Below are 20,199 nucleotides of genomic sequence, written 5' to 3'. Positions count from 1 at the left end.
AGGTAGGAAGGAGGAAAGGGTACACACACACACACACACAAGTTGGTGCTTAAGCAATGGAGTATGTAGAATATATACAAAAAGTGGTAATCATGATGACTTTTGTTGTCTGCTTGACTAACACCCATAACGGTGCCAGCAGGATATAAACTGCTTGGTTGGGAAACACGTCAAAGAGTAAATATGATTTCTGCCCTCAAGAGGCTTGCAATCAAATTGAAGGACTCGGTTTAATGCAAGGGGTTAGATTATTTGATGGGGCTATCTGAAGTCACTTCACTTTGTCTGTGCCTCAGTTCCCTCATCTGCAAAATGGGGATTCGATACCTGCTCTTCCTCCTACTTAAACGGTGAGCCCCAGGAGGGACCTGATGATCTTGTATCTACTCCAGTGTTTACTACAGTGCTTGGCACATAGTAAGCACTTATCAAATACCATTATGGGGAGCTGATGGGTCAGTGTTGCCATTGCTTACCCCCCTAACGCCCCCCGGGCCCCAGTCAGCACAGACGAGATTCTGTTGGGGAATTTTCCACTGGGAGTGAGCGGTCGGTGACACTTTCCAGGTCCCCACAGGACTGGCTCCAATTCAGCCGTTAGTTTTTACTTTGGCTGTTTTTTTTTTCTTTTTTGTCCTGTTCGCATTCCACAGGTCCAAGAGTGGCCAGGTCCTGGGTTGCAAGAGAGAAAACTGTGAAATCTTTCCCAGAGTTTCAAACTTTGAAAAGCCCAGGCCAAGGGTCTAGAAAGAATTCATTCTGTAGTCACTCTTCTCCTGGGAACCTTGTTGCAGCTGTAAACTTGTTTGAAATGCTGTCAACAAAGGGTATTGTGTTGGTGGTGGATTGAGAGCCCAGCACTTGACTAAAGTGCCCACTTGAACAATTCAGAAGGCCGCTTACCCCATATTCTAAGATCCAGACAGGCTAGCTGGCTTCTTCTTCCCTGGGCTTTGGGAAGACAACATGGGCTTTGGGAGGAGAACAGAGGACAAAAGAGAATTTCAGGTTATGGAGGCTGTGGAAAATAAAAAGAACAAAAAAGCAAATAGATTTCAGGTCACTGAAGTGGAACAGGAGATGAGAGGCCTCTTACCTCTCTGGCCGGTCATTCTCGGTCTCCTTCGCTGGAGCCTCCTCCCCCTCCCATCCTTTAACTGTTGGAGTACCTCAAGGGTCAGTTTTTGGCCCTCTTCTGTTCTCCATTTACACTCACTCCCTCGGTGAACTCATTCGCTCTCACAGCTTTGACTACCATCTCTACGCAGATGACACGCAGATCTACATCTCCGCCCCTGTCCTCTCCCCCTCCCTTCAGGCTCGCATCTCCTCCTGCCTCCAGGACGTCTCCACCTGGATGTCGGCCCGCCACCTAAAACTCAACATGAGCAAGACTGAGCTCCTCATCTTCCCTCCCAAACCCGGTCCTCTCCCAGACTTCTCTATCACCGTGCATGGCACGACCATCCTTCCCGTCTCTCAGGCCCGCAATCTCGGTGTCATCCTTGACTCGTCTCTCTCGTTCACCCCACACATCCTATCCGTTACCAAGACCTGCCGGTTTCACCTATACAATATCGCCAAGATCCGCCCTTTCCTCTCCACCCAAACGGCTACCTTACTGCTACAGGCTCTCGTTATATCCCGGCTAGACTACTGTGTCAGCCTTCTCTCTGACCTCCCTTCCTCCTCTCTCGCCCCGCTCCAGTCTATTCTTCACTCTGCTACCCGGCTCATCTTCCTGCAGAAACGATCTGGGCATGTCACTCCCCTTCTTAAACAACTCCAGTGGTTGCCTGTCAACCTCCGCTCCAAACAAAAACTCCTCACTCTAGGCTTCGAGGCTCTACATCACCTTGCCCCTTCCTACCTCTCCTCCCTTCTCTCTTTCTACCGCCCACCCCGCACGCTCCACTCCTCTGCCGCCCACCTCCTCACCATCCCTCGGTCTCGCGTATCCCGCCGTCGACCCCTGGGCCACGTCCTCCCGCGGTCCTGGAACGCCCTCCCTCCTCACCTCTGCCAAACTGATTCTCTTCCCCTCTTCAAAACCCTACTTAAAACTCACCTCCTCCAAGAGGCCTTCCCAGACTGAGCTCCTCTTCTCCCTCTACTCCCTCTGCCACCCCCCCTTTACCTCTCCGCAGCTAAACTCTCTTTTTCCCCTTTTCCCTCTGCTCCTCCACCTCTTCCTTCCCATCCCTACAGCACTGTACTCCTCTGCTCAACTGTATATATTTCCATTACCCTATTTATTTTGTTACTGAATTGTACATCACCTTGATTCTATTTAGTTGCCATTGTTTTTACAAGATGTTCTTCCCCTTGACTCTATTTATTGCCATTGTTCTTGTCTGTCCATCTCCCCCGATTAGACTGTAAGCCCGTCAAACGGCAGGGACTGTCTCTATCTGTTGCCGACTTGTTCATCCCAAGCGCTTAGTACAGTGCTCTGCACATAGTAAGCGCTCAATAAATACTAGTGAATGAATGAATGAGAGCCGGTTGTCTTCCTCTAATCACCCTTTTAAAAGATCACGTGAGTGGGGTTTGTGGGTTTGTGTGCATAGGTGTGTGGGTTTGTGTGGGCGAGACTGTGGCTGGCCACTTCTGTGCCTGAGACACAAGCCTCCCTTGTGTGTCCCTTGCCCTGCTCTCCCTTGGTTTTTTCTTCTCACCAACACCCAGCTGAGTAGTAGTAGGGGAGAGAGCTGTGTGTGCTCGCTTCTGAGTGAAGACTTTGACCATTTTCAGCCCTCCCCTGGGCCCGTGCACACAGTCCCTCCAGACTGAGCAGCAGTGATGGTGGTGAGTAGAGGAAGAGTCAGGGGGAGGGGAGAGAAAGAGTGCTGATGGGAACAATGACCTGACTCACCCTAGCTTCTCTTCCTCTCCCCCTCCACACCCGCTTCCTCTCCTCCCCACCGCTGCCTCAACCAGGCCCCTGCCACTCCCTCTGCCTTAATTATGGTATTTATTAAGAGCTCACTGAATACCAAAGTACTGTGCTAAACACTGGGGTAGATCCGAGATCGTCACACCAGACAATGGCTCTGTCCCACACAGGGCTCACATCTAACAGGGAAGGGGGGGCAGGTACATTATCCCCAGATTAAGTCTGTGGCATATGTGGATACATCCTCCACTAACAATCACTGGAATATACTGAGTGCCTAATGTTGCACAGCACTATACTAAACACTGGGGAGGTACAAGATAATCAGATCGGACACAACCCCTGTCCCATATAGGCCTCACAATCTAAGTAGGAAGGAGAACAGGTACTGAATCCCTGTTTTACAGAGGAGGAAACTGAGGCCCAGAGAAGTGACTTCATTCATTCATTCAATCGGATTTACTGAGCGCTTACTGTGTGCAAAGCACTGAACTAAGCAGTTGGGAGAGTACAATATTCATTCATTCAACAGAATTTATTGAGCGCTTACTATGTGCAGAGTACTGTACTAAGCGCTTGGAATGTACAAATTGGTAATAGAGACAGTCCCTGCCCTTTGACGGGCGTACAGTCTAATCGGGGGAGACAGACAGACAAGAACAATAGCAATAAATATAACAATAAACAGACACATTCCCTGCCAACAACGAGCTTATGGACACACGCTCACTAAGTAACAGTGGGGTTGGGGCCCAAATCCTCTTGCTCAAGGCCACTTTTGACACACTCTTAGCTTCCCTATAAAAGTGTGGACCAGTCTAATAATAATAATAATAATAATAATAATAATAATATTTAAGCACTTTCTATGTACCAAGCACTGGGGTCAATAAAAAGTGATCAGGTCAGATACAGTTCTGTTCCACAAAAGGCTCATAGTCTAAGTAGGAGACAGAACAGGTATTCCCATTTTACAAAGGAGGAAACGGAGGCACAGAGCAGTTAGGTGACTTGTCCAAGGACACACAGAAGGCACATGGCAGAGCTGAGATTAGAAACTAGGTCCTCTGACTTCCCCCTCTCTGGTTCACACCTGGAGAATTTCCAGTACTCTACCAGTCTCACCTACGGGAGGGAGAGTCAAGCAGAGGGATACCCATTCCATTTCTAGCTTGGCCAGTGGCTAGCGAGTGGAAGGCAATCTGCTACAAGTCAAAACTCACCCATGCTGGGCAGCAGCGGCATGGAAGAGAGTCGAAGGCGGAGTCTCAAGTTTACTGCACGGCAGAAGACGATGGTAAACCACTTCTGTATTTTTTTTTTTAAACCAAGAAAACTCTATGGATCCACTACCAGAACGATTGAAGATGGAGAGCAGGGCGCTCTGGGAGAGATGTGTCCGAGGTGTCGCTAAGAGTGGGAAACGACTCGACGGCATAAGACAAGACAAGACCTCTGACTTCCTAGTCTGGACTTTGTCCACTAGGCTGCTGTTTCTGGGATTTAATACTGAACTCCAAGGAAATAAAAAGGAAGCTTCAAATTCTCCATAGGCCCACAAAGAGGGCATCTAGAAGCATTTTTTGTAATCTCGTTATTCTGTGTCCGTCCCACACCATTTGACATTCCCTTGGTGTTCAGGACCTGCATCCTGCAGTCATTTGAGCCACTCTCAACAACGATCTCTTCCATCTAGGTCTCCAGAGAGAGGAGCCCTGCTTTCCTTTTGGAAGATGCTTCTGTGGTGATCCTTAGGTGAGTCAGTCCATCAATCATATTTATTGAGTGCTTACTATGTGCAGAGCACTGTAGTAAGCGCTTGGGAGAGTACAAGAGAACAATAAACAGGCATATTCCCTGCCCACAATGAGGGAGAACGAGTCACCCAACGATTGCTTGGAAGAAAAATTTAAAAAAATCTTTCAATTAAGTTCCACCTGCAACTCACTTTGGGGCCTGGGTAAATCCTGTGTGTGAGAGGGAAGTCTTGTGCCTTGAAGTATCCAGTTTGCCAATCTGGCCGTCAACTGGATCAGATAAACTCTCCATTCACTTAGTACTGTGTAATCCAGGCTCCGTCAGCCAAACCCGAGAAATCAAACACAAAAAAATAAAACCATACCTCTAAGCCAACCAAAGAAGCAGAAAACAAAGAGGCAAAACAGATGCACAATCATGCATGAGTTTTATGTTAAACTTTGGAATTTGAAGGCTAAACAGGGTCCGGAGTTGAGAAGTTCAGCAGAGCACCTTGAGATTATGCCAGTGTTTAGAACACTAAATCTCTTCCCTCCAGTAGATGGTCAACTCCTTGAGGGCAGGGATTTCGTCTATCAACTCTGATGTATTGTGCCTTCCAAGGGCTTAGACCACTGTTCTGCACAAAATAAGCACTCAATAAATTCCTCTGCTTGATTGATGGACTGACCTAATGACTCCAGAGCTGCCTTACTCTAGAATGACTAGTAGCGAGTGACAGGGGTTCCTGTCTGGCTTCCTGCAGTGGAGAGAGCTGCCTACAGTGCCCAGGGCTTAGAACAGTGCCTGGCACATAGTAAGCGCTTAACAAATACCATAATTATTATTCTAGAGATCCTTGAGGGAGCCTCCATCAAGCCTATAGTGACCCTTTGAAATCTAGCAGTCTTTCAGCTACAGGCCAGCCCTCTCCAACCACCCCTACTCCCCCGAGGGGAGGCAGGGCTTGTGTCAGCTAAATGCAGGACATTCTTACACTCCCGCCTGACAGATCTTTTCCAGAAAATGGAACACGACAGGGGAATCCAGGGGCAAGCCCGTAGACTGCTGTGGGTAGCAAAGTATGGCCACCCAACCTCTGCCCGCTCTGTGGTAGCTGTGGTGAAAGGGGACTCAAGCCTGAGGGACTGTGGAGAAGGAGGCTGAGGTGGCCCCTTTTGACTCAGTAGGACTTATTGAGCTCCCACTGTGGGCCTAGGCTCTGCCTCACATATCCCCACCTCTGCCCCTTCCTGCAATCCCCCAATTCCTCCATCCTGTGGCTATCTGGGATCTCCAGGCTTTGAGCCCTTCGACACTTCCCTGTGTGATAATAATAACAACAATAATTGTGGTATTTGTTAAGAGCTTACTATGTGCCAGGCACTGTACTAAGCACTGGAGTGGATACAAGCAAATCGGGTTGGACACAGTCCCTATCCCACATGGAGCTCACAGTCTGCATCTCCATTTTACAGATGAGGGAACTGAGGCCCAGAGAAGTGAAGTGATTTGCCCAAGGCCATACAGCAGACAAGTGGCAGAGCCGGGATTAGAATCCATGACCTTCTGACTTCCCAGGCCTGTGCTCTATCCACTATGCCATGCAAGGACTTTTACTCCAGCAACACACACACACACACACACACAAGGCATAGATGATATATGGACAGGGCTGGGGTATATTTAGATGCCCATTTACTGAACCTAAAAAGTAAGAGGACCTTCCCACCCCTGTTTTTCAGAAACGGATACTGCAAACATACACCAGTCCCTGGCCCATTTTATCCATGTTATACCGTGTTATCAATTTACAGGGAACGTTTGGAAAATTCCCAGAAGAATGTTTGCTTGAAAAATAGCTATTCTTAGGCCCATGTGGTGGCTTGACACCCTGAGGGGCCAGGCCAGCCCACAGATCAGAATACACCATTACTCATTCTGCAGAGTTCACAACAGCAAGTCTGGGTCTTTGGCTTCCTGACGACATCACAATGTGACATATTTCCCCATAAACAGCCTCTGTTTTTCACTTAAGGAGAAAAAAAAAAGTTAAGAAAGAAAACAGGAACAAACTGTAAACAAGTCAGGCTGAGGCCAGAGACCCGCACCATTCCATCCTTCCCTGAGGCCCTGCGCAACGTCCCTTCTCTTTTGGGAAAAATACCCATGATCTTGTAAATATTAGAGTGCTTGTGCACATGATAGCCATGCTTATGTTCAAACATTTCCCCTGAAATCTTGAAAACACATGGATCGGGACGAGGTCAGTTTCCCTCATCTAGGGGCTGAGGGGTGAGTAGAGTTTGGAGGGAGGCCCCATCCTGCTCTCTCCATAGCAGGCCAGGTGGGGGGCCCTGCTGCTCCCCCCAATATCAAAGTGCCAGTCCCTCTGCCCAGAAGACGCCCTGCAGACACCATACTCCCCTCCCCCCACCATCAGCCCCCATCCTGCCCTCCCTACCGTGGCCAGGTGAGACAAGGCGGCAACTAGAGGCCTTCCAGACTTGTAGCCCATTGGGGTTCTTGGGACGGTGGCTCCTCAACTCTGAACAACCCTGCCTGGGTGGTGAGGAGCATGAACTGTAATGTTCTGCAATGTTCTCTTATTCCTGTGGTATTTAGTTTTGTCCTTTTTCTGTTCTTGATTGCTTCATTATTTTTTTTTAATGAAAAAAAGCCCTGGGGTAGATACAAGCTAATCAGGTTGGATCAGGTCTTATATCCCCACCACGTGGGGTTCACAGTCTCAATCTCCATTTTACAGTTGAATTGAGGCACAGAGAAGTTAAATGACTTGCCCAAGATCACACAGAAGACAGGTGGCTGAGCTGGGATTGGAACCCAGGTCCATCTGACTCCCAGGCCTGTGCCCTATCTACCGGGCCACATTGTTTCATCTTCCCTTCTGTAGCCATTACCAACTCTTGCCTCTGGACCGGGAGTGTTTTGAGGGCCAAAGTCTTTGTCTAAATTCTCATCCATATCCTTTTTCCTGGTGCTTAAAATAATAATATGGCATTTTGTTAAGCACTTACTATGTTTGGGCGTTGCATTAGAAAACCTGGTGTGCCCCCTCCAAGCCTACCACCGTCCTATGCTGCCCAGACCATTCATTTATTCAATCATATTGAGTGCTTAGTGTGGGCAAAGCACTTAGTACAGTGTTCTGCACACAGTAGGTGCTTAAATACAATTGAATGAATGCAAAGCACTGTACTAAGCTCCTGTCTTGCCTTATGCCATCGAGTCGTTTCCGACCCATAGCGACACCACGGACACGTCTCTCCCAGAATGCCCAGCTGTTCTTCTGCAATCGTTCTGGTAGTGGATCCAGAGAGTTTTCTTGGTAAAAATACGGAAGTGGTTTACCATCACCTCCTGCCGTGCAGTAAACTTGAGTCTCCACCCTCGACTTTCTCCCATGCTGCTGCTGCCCAGCACGGCTGAGTTTTGACTTGTAGCAGATTGCCTTCCACTCACTAGCCACTGGCCAAGCTAGGAATGGAATGGGTATTCCTCTGCTTGACTCTCCCTCCCATAGCTGAGACTGGTAGAGTACCAGAAACTCTCCTTGTGCGACGCTGAGAGGGGACTAAGCACTTGGGAGAGTACAAAATAACTAACAGACACATTCCTGCCCACAACGAGCTCACAGTCTAGAGGGGAAGACAGACACTAATATAATAAATCAATAGCATCTAGTAGACCCACAGATTAAGTCAGCCCATAGCGTCTGCCTAGAGCGAGTCCAGAGTGGCAGATGCTTGCTGCTACCACCCAGCCAAACCAAAAGGAAATCTCAAATTGCTTACCAGCATTTTCTCCTCCAGTTTATCAGAATGCTCCTGTTGGTCAATGGAATGGCACTAGGTAAGGCCTAGAGAGCTGTGGGCAGGTTCTCCAGCCAAACGCAGCTGGCCGACATGACATCAATCCCCCCTGGATATGGCATTCAATGGCATCTCCAGGTCTGGCACTGTGTTTCCGCAGTGTGGCCAATCAGACTCTCCCAGTCTCTGGCCCGCCATTGTACACGTGTGTTAGTAACTGCTTGATCTGACCTGTTCGTTGAGTAGAAATCTGTTTTCTGGGCTTTTCATTGACAGGGGTTTCTTGGACCTCCATATTTCTGGGCTTTTCATTTTCTTGGGACCTGGATTTGGGAGGAGCTAGAGTGGCCACCTATCCCGAGTTGGTCTGGATCATTCTCCTTTTGAGGTGGCTGCCCGGGAAGCGTGGAATAGGGGAATTGGATGTTCAATATCCTGGGAAGCGTTGGCTCCTGAATTCACCTTCTGGGAGAGTGCCGCAGCAGGGGAGGGTACGACGGCCAAAAGTCAGAGCTGACAGTAGCTGCCGGAGCACAGAGTCACGAAGGACTCGTATGGGTTAGGCAGCTGGGAACCCTCATCCTCACGCTCCGGCCGCCAGATCTCAAGCGTCCCCGGCCAGAGGCACTATGGCTTTTCTTAGGATGAACAAGTGTCCCAACAGAGGCTGGGAAGCGAGGTTTCCAAGCATTCTCTACCAACCCTTTTTTCCCTACCCAATATTAATTCATTCGTATTTATTGAGCACTTACTATGTTCAGAGCACTGTACTAAGCGCTTGGAATGTACAATTTGGCAACAGATAGAGACAATCCCTGCCCAACAACAACAGCCCCGGTGCCTTGTTTTTTGGTAAGCCAGGGGAGGGGTGGCAGAATGGCTTAGAGGAAAAAGCCCAGGTTTGTGCCCCCACATGGCTACCGTCTTGCTGTGTGACCTCGGGCAAGTCTCCTCACCTCTCTGAGCCTCTGTTTCCTCATCCTTAAAAGAAGGATAAGATAGACTGTTTATGGGCAGGAGCCATGTCTACCAACTCTGTTGCACTGTACCCTCCCAAATGCTTAGTACAGTGCTCTGAATATAGTAAATGCCCAATCAACATCATTGATTGATTGATTTGAGCCCTTTGTGGGTCAGGAGCTGTAACTGATCTTATAAAGTTGCATCTACCCCAGGGTTCAGCACATAGTAAATGTCACAGGGCTTAGAACAGTGCTTGACACCTTGTAAGCTCTAAAATATCATAACAATAAAAGCCAGAGGTGGAGCTGTGATTCAACCTAAAAAGAATTGGCAGGTGAGGCTGAGCACAGCAACACTCAGGGAGGAGCATCTAGTTAAAAATACAATCCTCCCACTAAGGAATCGCCCCACTGATTTCTCCTTAACTCTGAACCACAGCATGGGCCTGGGAGTCGGAAGTACCTGGGTTCTAAACCCGGCTCTACCACTCGTCTGCTGTGTGACCTTGAGCAAATCATTTCACTTCTCTGTACCTCAGTTCCCTCATCTATAAAATGGGGATTAAGACTTTGAGCCCCATGTAGGACATGGACGGTGTCCAATCTGATTAGCTTGTATCTACCCCAGTACTTAGTACGGTACCTGGCACACAGTAAGCGCTTAACGAATACCATTAAAAGGGGTGGGAGGGGAAATAGGTGATTTTTTAATTTTGGCATAGGCCACAACTCCAGAGGCTTGGTCAATGGGAAACATTCTTTGCTTGGGAGTGGGTGGAGGAACCACAGCTTCCAGAGATGGAACCGGACCCTGCGTTTCCAAGTCCTTGACAAAGAAGCATGGCACCATGATCCTCTCTTCTCCTCCCTCAGTTAAAACAACAGAGTTCTCTGAGCAAAGCATTCCTGGTCTCGCAGGCTATGGCCATAGGCATAAGGGAAGTGGAAAAACCCAAAGGCACATGTTTATAATCCCCATAAATCTGTAGCAGGAAATTAATTAAGTAAATTTATGTCCTGCCATTGTGGCCCACAGGGACACACGTGGAGATGTCATTAGCATGGTTGTCGCCGGCAGTCGGTCCCCTCAGAACTAATTAAACTGAAATCACACAAATCACAAATTGGAGGGAAAAGGTTGTGGAGGGGAAAGGGGGAGAAGGTGAACAGGAAAAGAGAGAGAGAAAATGCAGGGGAAGTAGAGGTGACCAATGACCTCTTCCTCCTGGCCTAATCCATTGGGTTCTATTCGGTCCTAGTCCTCCTTGACCACTCAGCCACCTTCAACAATGTTGACCTTGCCCTCCTCTCTGAAATGCTAGCAGACCTTGGTTGTGCCGAAAGGATCTTCACCTAGTTCTCCTCTTACCTCTCTGACTGCTCCTTCTCAGCCTCATTCACCGGCTCCTCTCTCACCTCTCATTCTATTACTCTCGATGTCCCACCAGGCTGTTTTGGGTCCTGCTGAGTGACCTTGGACAAGTCACTACATTTCTTTGGGTCTCAGTTTCCTCATCTGAAAAATGGGAATGAAATATTTGTTCCCTTCTCACTCTACAAACATTCTCTCATCCAGTTCATCTGCTCACCTGGATTCCATGCCTCCTCTACATGGATGATTCCCAAGACTACTTCTCTAGCCTCACAAAGCTTCTCAAGCTTTTCAGTCTCACATTTCTTCTGGCCTCCAGGACAACTCCATTTAGATGCCTCGCTGCCACTTCCAACTCAGTGGATCTAGAACGAAATTTTTCATCTTCCCACCTCTGTCGATAACATCATCCTCTCTTCCAACCGCCTGGAACCTTGAGGTCATCCTTGACTCTTGACTGTTTTTCAGCTCTCTCAGTCAATTGGTTCTTCCTCGGCAACATCTCCTGGATCCACTCCTTTCTCTCCACCCAAACAGGCACCACCTTAAAGTTCCCACCACATCACCATTAGAATACAGTAGCAGCCTATTCTGCTAGTCTTCACTTTCTTCTCCTCTTCAGCCTATACTACAAGGCTGCTGCCCAGATCACCTTTCCATAATGTCACTCTGCACACCTCTCTTCACTCCTCTAAAACCTCCCATCACTACCAATCTCCCTTTGCATCAAGCAGAAATTCCTTACCATTAGCTTCAAGACTCTCCACCAGCGTGGCCTAATGGAAAGAGTCAGAGGACCTTAGAGGCCTAGAGTCAGAGGACCTGGGTTCTAATCGTGGATTCACCATTTACCTGCTGTGTGACCTGGAGCAAGTCACTTCACTGGGCCTCTGTTTTCTCATCTGTAATATGGGGATTCATTACCTGCTCCCCCTCCTAGTCTGTGAGCCCCATGTAGGACTGTGTTGACCTGATTAACTTCTCTCTACCCCAGTGCTTGACACATAAAAAGAGCTTAAATACCATAATAATATTATTATCATCACCATCACATAGCTTCCTTTACCTGCTTATCAAAGACTTGAACTCTCTGCTTCTCAAAAACAAACCTAACTACAACCTGCTCTTGACAATCTCACCTCCTGCCCCTGTTTCCCCAGCCTGTAACTCCCTCCTCCTTCCAATCTTCTATTAAGTGCTTAGTACAGTTCTCTGCACACAGTAAGTGCTCAAATATGACTGAATTAATCTGCCAGACCACAGCTCTTTCCATCTTCAAAATCCTCCTAAAATTTCATCTCCCACAAGAAGCCTTCCCTGGTTAATTCCCAAGTCACATCAATCAATGGTATTTATTGAGCTACTACTGTGTGCAGAACCCCAAGTGCTTGGGAGAGTTCCATAGAATTAGAAGAACCAATCATTGCCCTTAAGGAGTTGACAGTCTAAGTCAGTGAGACAGACACAAAATAATTTAGATGGAAGAGGAAAAATGAAAAATGGATACACAGATGAGTGAGTGTTGAAATAGTAAGGTTAGTTGAAACACACAAAAGTGCTGTGTGTGGCTGTGAGTACACAAATGCACAGTTGTCACAGAAGTGCTGAGGTGGTATTAGAGAGGATATGACCTGAGGAGAAGAAAATTAATCAGGGTAAGCCTCCTGGAGGAAGTGGCATTTCCAAAGGGCTTTGAAGATGGGGAGTGCAGTGGTCTGGCAGACTTGAAGAGGGAAGAATTCCAGTCACGAGCAAGGGGTCAGAAGCAGGAGAGAGGAGAACAATGCCCGTGAGTAGGTTAGCTCAAGGGGACCAAAGAGTGTGAGCTGAGGTGTAGTGAGAGAAGAGAGGGGTTGAGGGAGAAAATTGATGTAACTTGAAGTCAGTGCTCAAAGAGGCTCTAGACAGTAAGCTCCACTCTAGACTGTAAGCTCCTTATGGGAAGGCAGCATATCTGCTAATTCTGTACTTTCCCATGTGCTTAGTACAGTGCTCTGCACTTACTAAACACTCAATAAATATCATCGATTGGGTTTGTGCTCAGTGTGATAGAGGAATGAGGAACCATTGGTGTTATCTGATGAGTGGGCAAATGTGTACAAAATGACATTTTAGAAAAAATGATTCAGGCAGCAGACTGAAGAAAGGAGAGAGGTTGGACACAGGAAAGACAATCATTAGCCTGATACAGCATCAACCCATCAGCCTCTTCCTTAGTACTTATTTACACTCCCCCGCAGCATTTATGCATGCATGTATAATCAGTTACACACTTAATGATGTACTCACTTATTCTATCCTGACAGACTTGTGTTACTATGTGTTGTATCCATGTTCTTCCTCCTACTCCCTCTACATGCAAATAACGTATGTCTGCCTGTCTTCCTCATTTGATTGTAAGCCCCCAGAAATGCAGGCACCTTGTCTGTCGCTTCTCGTTACTCTATGTGCTTAGTACAGTGTTTAGGGGAAAAAAGGGGCTCAATAAATACCATTGATCGATTAAGGTGTTCTCCGACAGAGTGGAATGGCACTTTGAAGGGTTGAAACTAAAACTGGAAATAAGGCAAAGTTGCCTTCTTAGGCTAAAACCTTCCTCAAAGAAACTTCCTCAAAGTTTCTCAAACAACTCCTGCCCGGAGTTGACACTCAAGGAGGAAAAGGCCTTGCCCAGGGCTGTTTTCCTGCCTGGCCACTGATCCAGAAACTTTCTGATCCAGGAATGGCAGTGGCAGCTGCAGTAGAGAAACTAATGGCTGCCCTTGTATGTACCCTCACCCCCACCCGCCACCTGACTCCCAGATTTCCAGTTGCTGCAGTTTATAAGCAAGTTAAAACTACTTTGGAGCCGTGGTGGAGGCTTCCCCACTTGTCTGCTGCATGTCCTTGGGCAAGTCACTTCACTTCTCTGGGCCTCAGTTATTTCATCTGGAAAATGAGGATTGAGACTGTGAGCCACACGTGGGACAGGAACTGTGTCCAACCGATTGGCTTGTATCCACCCCAGTGCTTAGAACAGTGCCTGGCACATAGTAAGCGTTTAATGCCATAATAATAATAATTATTATTATTAAGTGGGAGCAGACTCTTGACTCGTTTCCCTGACTCCAGGCTTTTCCCAATCCATACTTCACTCTGTGGCCTGGATCATTTGCTGTGTGACTGTGGGCAAGTCACTTTACTTCTCTGGGCCCTCATCTGGAAAATGGAGATGAAGACTGTGAGCCTCACGTGGGACAACCTGACGACCCTGGATCTACCCCAGCACTTAGAACAGTGCTCTGCACATAGTAAGCACTTAAATACCAACAGCATTATTATTAAAATGTCATTTTCAGTACATCTCCTCTACTCCTCCAGAACCTACAGTGGTTGCCCATCCCTCTCCGGATCAAGCAGAAACTCAACAAAGAACTCTTAGCTGGGAGTGACTCCACTCCACTCTTTCTCATCCTTCTGGGAGGTCCTGCAATCAGGCCTGCAATTAATTGCCACGGAAACTCCAGATTAAACTGCAACTGCGATTTCTAGCTAAGGCTCTCTCAGGACAATCTCTCCAGGCCAAGGTCAGAAACCATGGTCCCTAATCACACCATCCATTGCCTCCCAAACTGCCTGACACTGCATCACTCCCTAGTCAGCTCACCCCCATCCAAACGCTCCCTACCCCTCAGGCCGTCCCCTCCCCCACCCCAAAACACCAGCTAAATATGGCTTGTGGAAACCCCCTCATCACCGGCAAACTCCCCTTCATCTTTGACCTGTTTCTGACCCAGTAACTGCTTCTCCTCGCCATTACTGAAACCTGGCTCTCCCCAGAGGGTACTGTCTCTCTCTCTTTTTTTTTAAATGGGATTTGTTTAGCACTTACTATGTGCTAGGCACTGTACTAAGCACTGGGGTAGATTCAGGCTAATCAGGCTAATTCACAATCTCCCCTGCCGCTTTCTCCACAGGGGGCCTCACCTTCTCCCTCCCCAAGACACCTTGGCAAACAGGGAGGAGCTGGTCTGCTTCTTAACTGCCCCCCACCCCCGGCCCCATGCCACTATCCCACCATCCTACCTCCTCTAACCCTTTCTTTTCCTTTGAACTCTATGTTATCTGTCTCTACCATCCACTCCTATTAAACCTGATTAAACTTGTATCTACCCCAGAGCTTAGTACAGTGCTTGGCACATAGTAAGAACTTAACAAATACCATTAAAAACAAAAAACAAAACAAAGCAAAAAAAACCCCTCACCCCCTCCTTTCTTCCCTCCCTTGACTCATCTCTCTCCTTCAACCTGCATATTAAGTCGGCCACCAAATCCTGTCTGTTCTACCTTCACACCATCTCTAGAATCTGCCCCTACCTCTTCACTGAAACTACCACATTGGTCCAAGCGGTTGTCATATCCCAACTCGAGTACTGCCTCAGACTCCTTTGCTGATCTCCGTGCCTCCAGCCTCTCCAATCCATGTTTCACTCTGCCACCCACATCATTTGTATAAAAAAATGTTTTGCACACATCTCCCCACTCCTCAAAAACCTCCAATGGTTGCATTGTTAGAGAAGCAGCATGGCTCAGTGGAAAGAGCACGGGCTTAGGAGTCCAGAGGTTGTGGGTTCTAATCTCGGCTCCGCCATCTGTCAGCTGTGTGACTTTGGGCAAGTCACTTGACTTCTAGGTGCCTTGGTTACCTCATCTGTAAAATGGGGATTAAGATTGTGAGCCCCAAGTGGGACAACCTGATTACCCTGTATCTACCCCAGCACTTAGAACAGTGCTCTGCACATAGTAAGCGCTTAACAAATACCAACATTATTATTATCTCGGCATCAAACTCATCATTAGCATTAAGGCACTAAATCAGCTCTTCCCCCCCCGCAACCCTCCACTACAACCTAGACCACACACTTTGCTTCTTATTTCATTCAATCATATTTATTGAGCCCTTATGATGTGCAGAACACTGTACTAAGCGCTTGGGAGAGTACAATATAACAGACACATTCCCTGCCCACAGTGAGCTTACAGTCTTAGTTGCCAACCTTTTTGCTGCCTCTCAATCTCGTTTCTCTTGTTGTCAACCTCTTGCCCTCCTTCCTTGCCTGGAACTCCCTCCCTTTACTTACAAGTCACCACTCTCCCCATTTTCAAATCCTTATGTAATCATGTCTCCTCCAGGAAGTCTTCTCTGACTAACTTTTAATCTCCCCACCCTATTCTCCCTCCGTTCTGCTTCGTCTATGAACTTAAATCCATACCCTGGAAGCACTCTGATACTCACCGCAGCACTAATGTCCATATCCTTATACTCTGTTACTTCCCCTACCTGTAATTTATTTTAATGTCTGATTCTCCCTGCTAGGTTGTAAACTCCCTGAGAGCAGGAATCGTGCCTACTTACTGTACTCTCTCAAGCACAATATAGTCCTATGCACACAGTAAGTGCTCAATAAATACCTCGGATTGATCAGTTTTAAGTCACTCTATCAGCTCAATCCCTCCATCTAGTCTCTTCTCTCGCTAATACCCAGCTCACAAGCTTCATTCCTCTCAAGCTAACCTATTCACTGTGCCTCCTCCTTGTCTCTCACCACTGACTCATGTCTTTTCCCTTGCCTGGAACTCCCTCCCACTTCAAATTCAACAGACCACAATTCTTCCTATCTTCAAAACCCTTCTGAAATCACATCTCCTCCAATAATAATAATTGTGGTGTTTGTTAAGTGTTTACTATGTGTCAAGCACTGTATTAAGCACTGGGATAGATACAGGTTTATCAGGTTGGACACAGCCCCTGTCCCACAGAGGGTTCCCAGTCTATGTAAAAAGAACAGTTACTTAATTCCCATTTTACAACTGAGGAAATTTAAGGCCCAGAGAAGCAACTTGCCCAAGATCACACAGCAGGTAAGTGGCGGACCTGGGATTAGAATATAGGTCCTCTGACTCCCAGACCTGTGCTCTTCCCACTAGGCCATGCTAACACCTCCAGAAAACTTCCCTGATTATTTGCTAACCTCTCCAGGTTACATCTTCCCAAATGCCACTTTGGCACCATCTAAATACTGGTGGACTCACAACACCTAAGGTGCATAACTTACATACCCTATTACTTTAGTAACTCACGTCCCCATATCCCCCCACCTTACCTTCTTTCTCCTGTCTACAGATTGTTTCAGTGTCTGTCTCTCCCGCTAGATTATACATTCCTTGAGGGCAAGGATCATATCTATTCACTCTGTGGTACTCTCCCAAGGACTTAATAACTGTGGTATTTATTAAGAGTTTACTATGTGCCAGGCACTGTACTAAGCACTGGGGTGGATACAAGCCATTCGGGTTGGACACAGTTCCTGTCCCACATGGGGCTCATAGTCTCAATCCCCATTTCACAGATGAGGTAACTGAGGCCCAGAGAAGTAGAATGACTTGCCCAAGGTCACACAGCAGATATGTGGCAGAGGCAGGATTAGAACCCATGACCTAGCACAGTGCTCTGCTTACAGCAGGCACTCACTAAATACTACTGATTGATGGCCATTTCCCTGACTCTAGGAGGGAGGAGGTATAGAACCCAGTAGTACTAATCCACATTTCTTTTTAGAAAAATCACTCCTGGCCTCACTCCCGCTTTTGAAAAAACTTCACCCAGCAACCCAGGAGGGACCTAACCACAGAGCAATTGTTGTTGTTGATTTCAATGACAATAATAATTATGGTATTTGTTAGGCACTTACTTTGTGCCAAGCACTGTTCTAAGTGCTGGGGAAGATACAAGGTCCCATGTGGGGCTCAGTCTTTATCCCCATTTTACAGATGAGGTAACTGAGGCCCAGAGAAGTGAAGTGGCTTGCCCAAGGTCCCACGGCAGAAAAGTGGTGGAGCCGGGATTAGAACCCATGTTCTCTGACTCCCAAGCCCATGCTCTTGCCATTAAGCCACACTGCTTCTCAAGGCCCAGTGGAACTAAGGGCCCTAGATCTAGCCTGGCTACTCCCTGGTTTCCTTTGCGTCCTATCCCTGTTCATCTATTTGCTGGCCTTTTCAGGGAGGAAATCACAGAAATCTCTGCAGATCCTATTATATCCCTCCACCCACGGGAGCAGCAGGACCTGGTGGAAAGAACTCGGGCCTGGGAATCAGAAGGCCTGGGTCTGAATCCCAGCTCCCGCCATTTGCCTGCTGCCCTGTCTTGGGCAAGTCACTTAATTTCTCTGTGCCTTGATTTCTTCATCCATAAAATGGAGATTAAATATCAGTTCTCCCTCCAAATTAGGCTGTGTGCCCCATGTGGGATGGGGAAGGTGTCTGATCTGCACATACTGTAACGACCCCAGTGTTTAGTATAGGGCTGGCTGTGTAATAAGTGCTAAACAAATACCACTATCAACATCTCCTACTTCAGAAGTCTCCCCTAGGATGTCTGAGAGGGGCCGGTGTAGAAATCAACAGGAAAACAGTAAGTATAGGCCCCCGTTAGAATGTAAGTTCCTCTGGACAGGGATTGTGTCTCTTGTTTCTGTCAAACTTTCCCCAAGCACGTCTCTTCTCCAAGAAGCCTTCCCTGACTAACTTCCCTCCCGTCTGTATCACCTATGCACCTTGGGTCTGTACTCCCTAAACACTCTGATACTCACCCCCAGCCACAAAGCAGTTACGTCCATATTCTTATACTCTGTCATTTCCTCTGTTTTACGTCTCTCGCCCCCACTAGACCGTCAGCTCCTTGAGGGCAGGGGTCATGTGTACCGACTCCATTGTATTTTACTCTCCCAAGCACTCATTCCATGCTTTAGACCCAGTAAGTGTTCAACAAATACCATTGATTCACTGATTGATACCTTGCACTGCAGTCAGTAGGGGCTCTGTATGCTTTCCACTATCTCCATCGCCACCACATTTTCATTTGCATGTTCTTTGCACGAAGGGTCAGAGGCTCTCAGAAGACAGACAGTCCCAACTCCCCACAGGGGAGAAGAGCCTGGTGAGAGAAGGTTTTGCCCCAAAATCTGTAGTCATCCTGCCAACACCGGGGTGATATCAATCCCCTGCAACTCTGCCTCCACATCTCACCTAGGGCAATGCCAACCAAAAGCCCGGCACCACGGGTACCTTCCTCGTCAATGGAGTGGCACGCGCTTATAAAGTCTGCTTCAGAACTTACGGGTTTAAATTGTATCATTGCTTTCTTCCTTTTCCTCTGTCAAAGGCTTTTGGTGGTCCTTGTTCCTTTCCACCCTTCCTTCTGTACACTTCTGAGGCAGGGGAGGTGGGTAGAGAAGAGTGCAGGATAAAGAGGAACAGACAAGTTTGGAGATCTCAAGCTGCTTATAGGCTTCAAGTCGAGGACAGGGTTGATCCAGTTCTCCAGAACATCGAGCTCAGAGCCCCTCAGTGAGTGCTTGAGACAGAGCAGTTAAATGAAGGAAAGAGAGGGGAATAGTAAGCTCATTGTGAGCGGGGAATGTGTCTATCAACCCTGTTATATTGCACTCTCCCAAATGCTTAGTATGGTGCTCTGCACACAGTAAGCACTCAGTATCATTGATTGACAGTAGTAATGGTTATTTGAGCATCTACTGGGTATTGCAGCTGTTTCAGATGACCCCAACTACAGATGCGAGCCACCCCCGGATATGGGCTGCTTGCACCCTTTATGTGCAAGTCGAGCTGTCTTTACATGGGAGAATAGAGTGCTAAGACCCCTGTTTGTGGGGCTCCTTTTGACGCAGAACTGCACGGTCACATGTCTTCAGAGAAGCAGCGTGTCAGTGGAAAGAGCACGCGCTTGGGAGACAGAGGACGTGGGTTCTAATCCCGACTCTGCCACTTGTCTGCTGTGTGTGACGCTGGGCAAGCCATTTAACTTCACTGTGCCTCAGTTACCTGATTACCCTGTATCTACCCCAGCGCTTAGAACAGTGCTTGGCACATAGTAGGCACTTAAAATACCATAATTATTATTCTGCCCAGGACTGCCCGTTACTAATCAAGACAGCATAAAAGCAGGTTGGGACACCTCTACTAAATCTGGTGGGGGATGGGAGAGAGGGAGAGAGAGTCTGGGGGGAGTGGGGTTGGGGAGGAGAGGGTGCAGGCAGGTCCACTATAGCTGTCCTGTTCCTCTGAAACCCTGTTGGCCTGCACTGAACCAAGTGACGCCCAGCTAACTCATACCAGTCACAGCTGAGCTTGGTCGTCAACCTTCAGATCACAGTGGTTTCAGCCCCCTCGCTTCGGCTGACGTTGCTGACTGCTCTGACTTCCTCAGTCTGTTTCTGTTGCTACCCCCTCCATCTTCAATGCCGGAAGAGAGAGTGAAACAGAACATGCTTGCTTCACCTTTCACCTCACAAACCCCAAATGTCTTGGAACGTTTTACCCTGCTAGGCTGGGCCGAGGGAG

The 20,199-nt window shown here is 47.8% G+C and overlaps 2 non-coding genes across 2 annotated transcripts; one reads left to right on the top strand and one right to left on the bottom strand.

Annotated features, from left to right (window-relative positions):
* The first annotated feature begins 3,971 nt into the window (after nt 1-3,971).
* On the top strand, nt 3,972-4,109 carry LOC114807086. The gene has a single exon (XR_003755139.1). It is a non-coding gene; the product is annotated as a small nucleolar RNA SNORA7 (small nucleolar RNA).
* Nucleotides 4,110-8,089: 3,980 nt separating this feature from the next.
* LOC114807053 lies at nt 8,090-8,227 on the bottom strand. Its single transcript, XR_003755106.1, has one exon. It is a non-coding gene; the product is annotated as a small nucleolar RNA SNORA7 (small nucleolar RNA).
* Nucleotides 8,228-20,199: the final 11,972 nt, after the last annotated feature.

This window comes from Ornithorhynchus anatinus, chromosome X1 (genome assembly GCF_004115215.2).
Source record: "Ornithorhynchus anatinus isolate Pmale09 chromosome X1, mOrnAna1.pri.v4, whole genome shotgun sequence".
NCBI classification, from domain to species: domain Eukaryota; kingdom Metazoa; phylum Chordata; class Mammalia; order Monotremata; family Ornithorhynchidae; genus Ornithorhynchus; species Ornithorhynchus anatinus.
The sequence above is the reverse complement of the archived record's forward strand: the minus strand, read 5'-3'. Positions and strand labels throughout refer to the sequence as shown.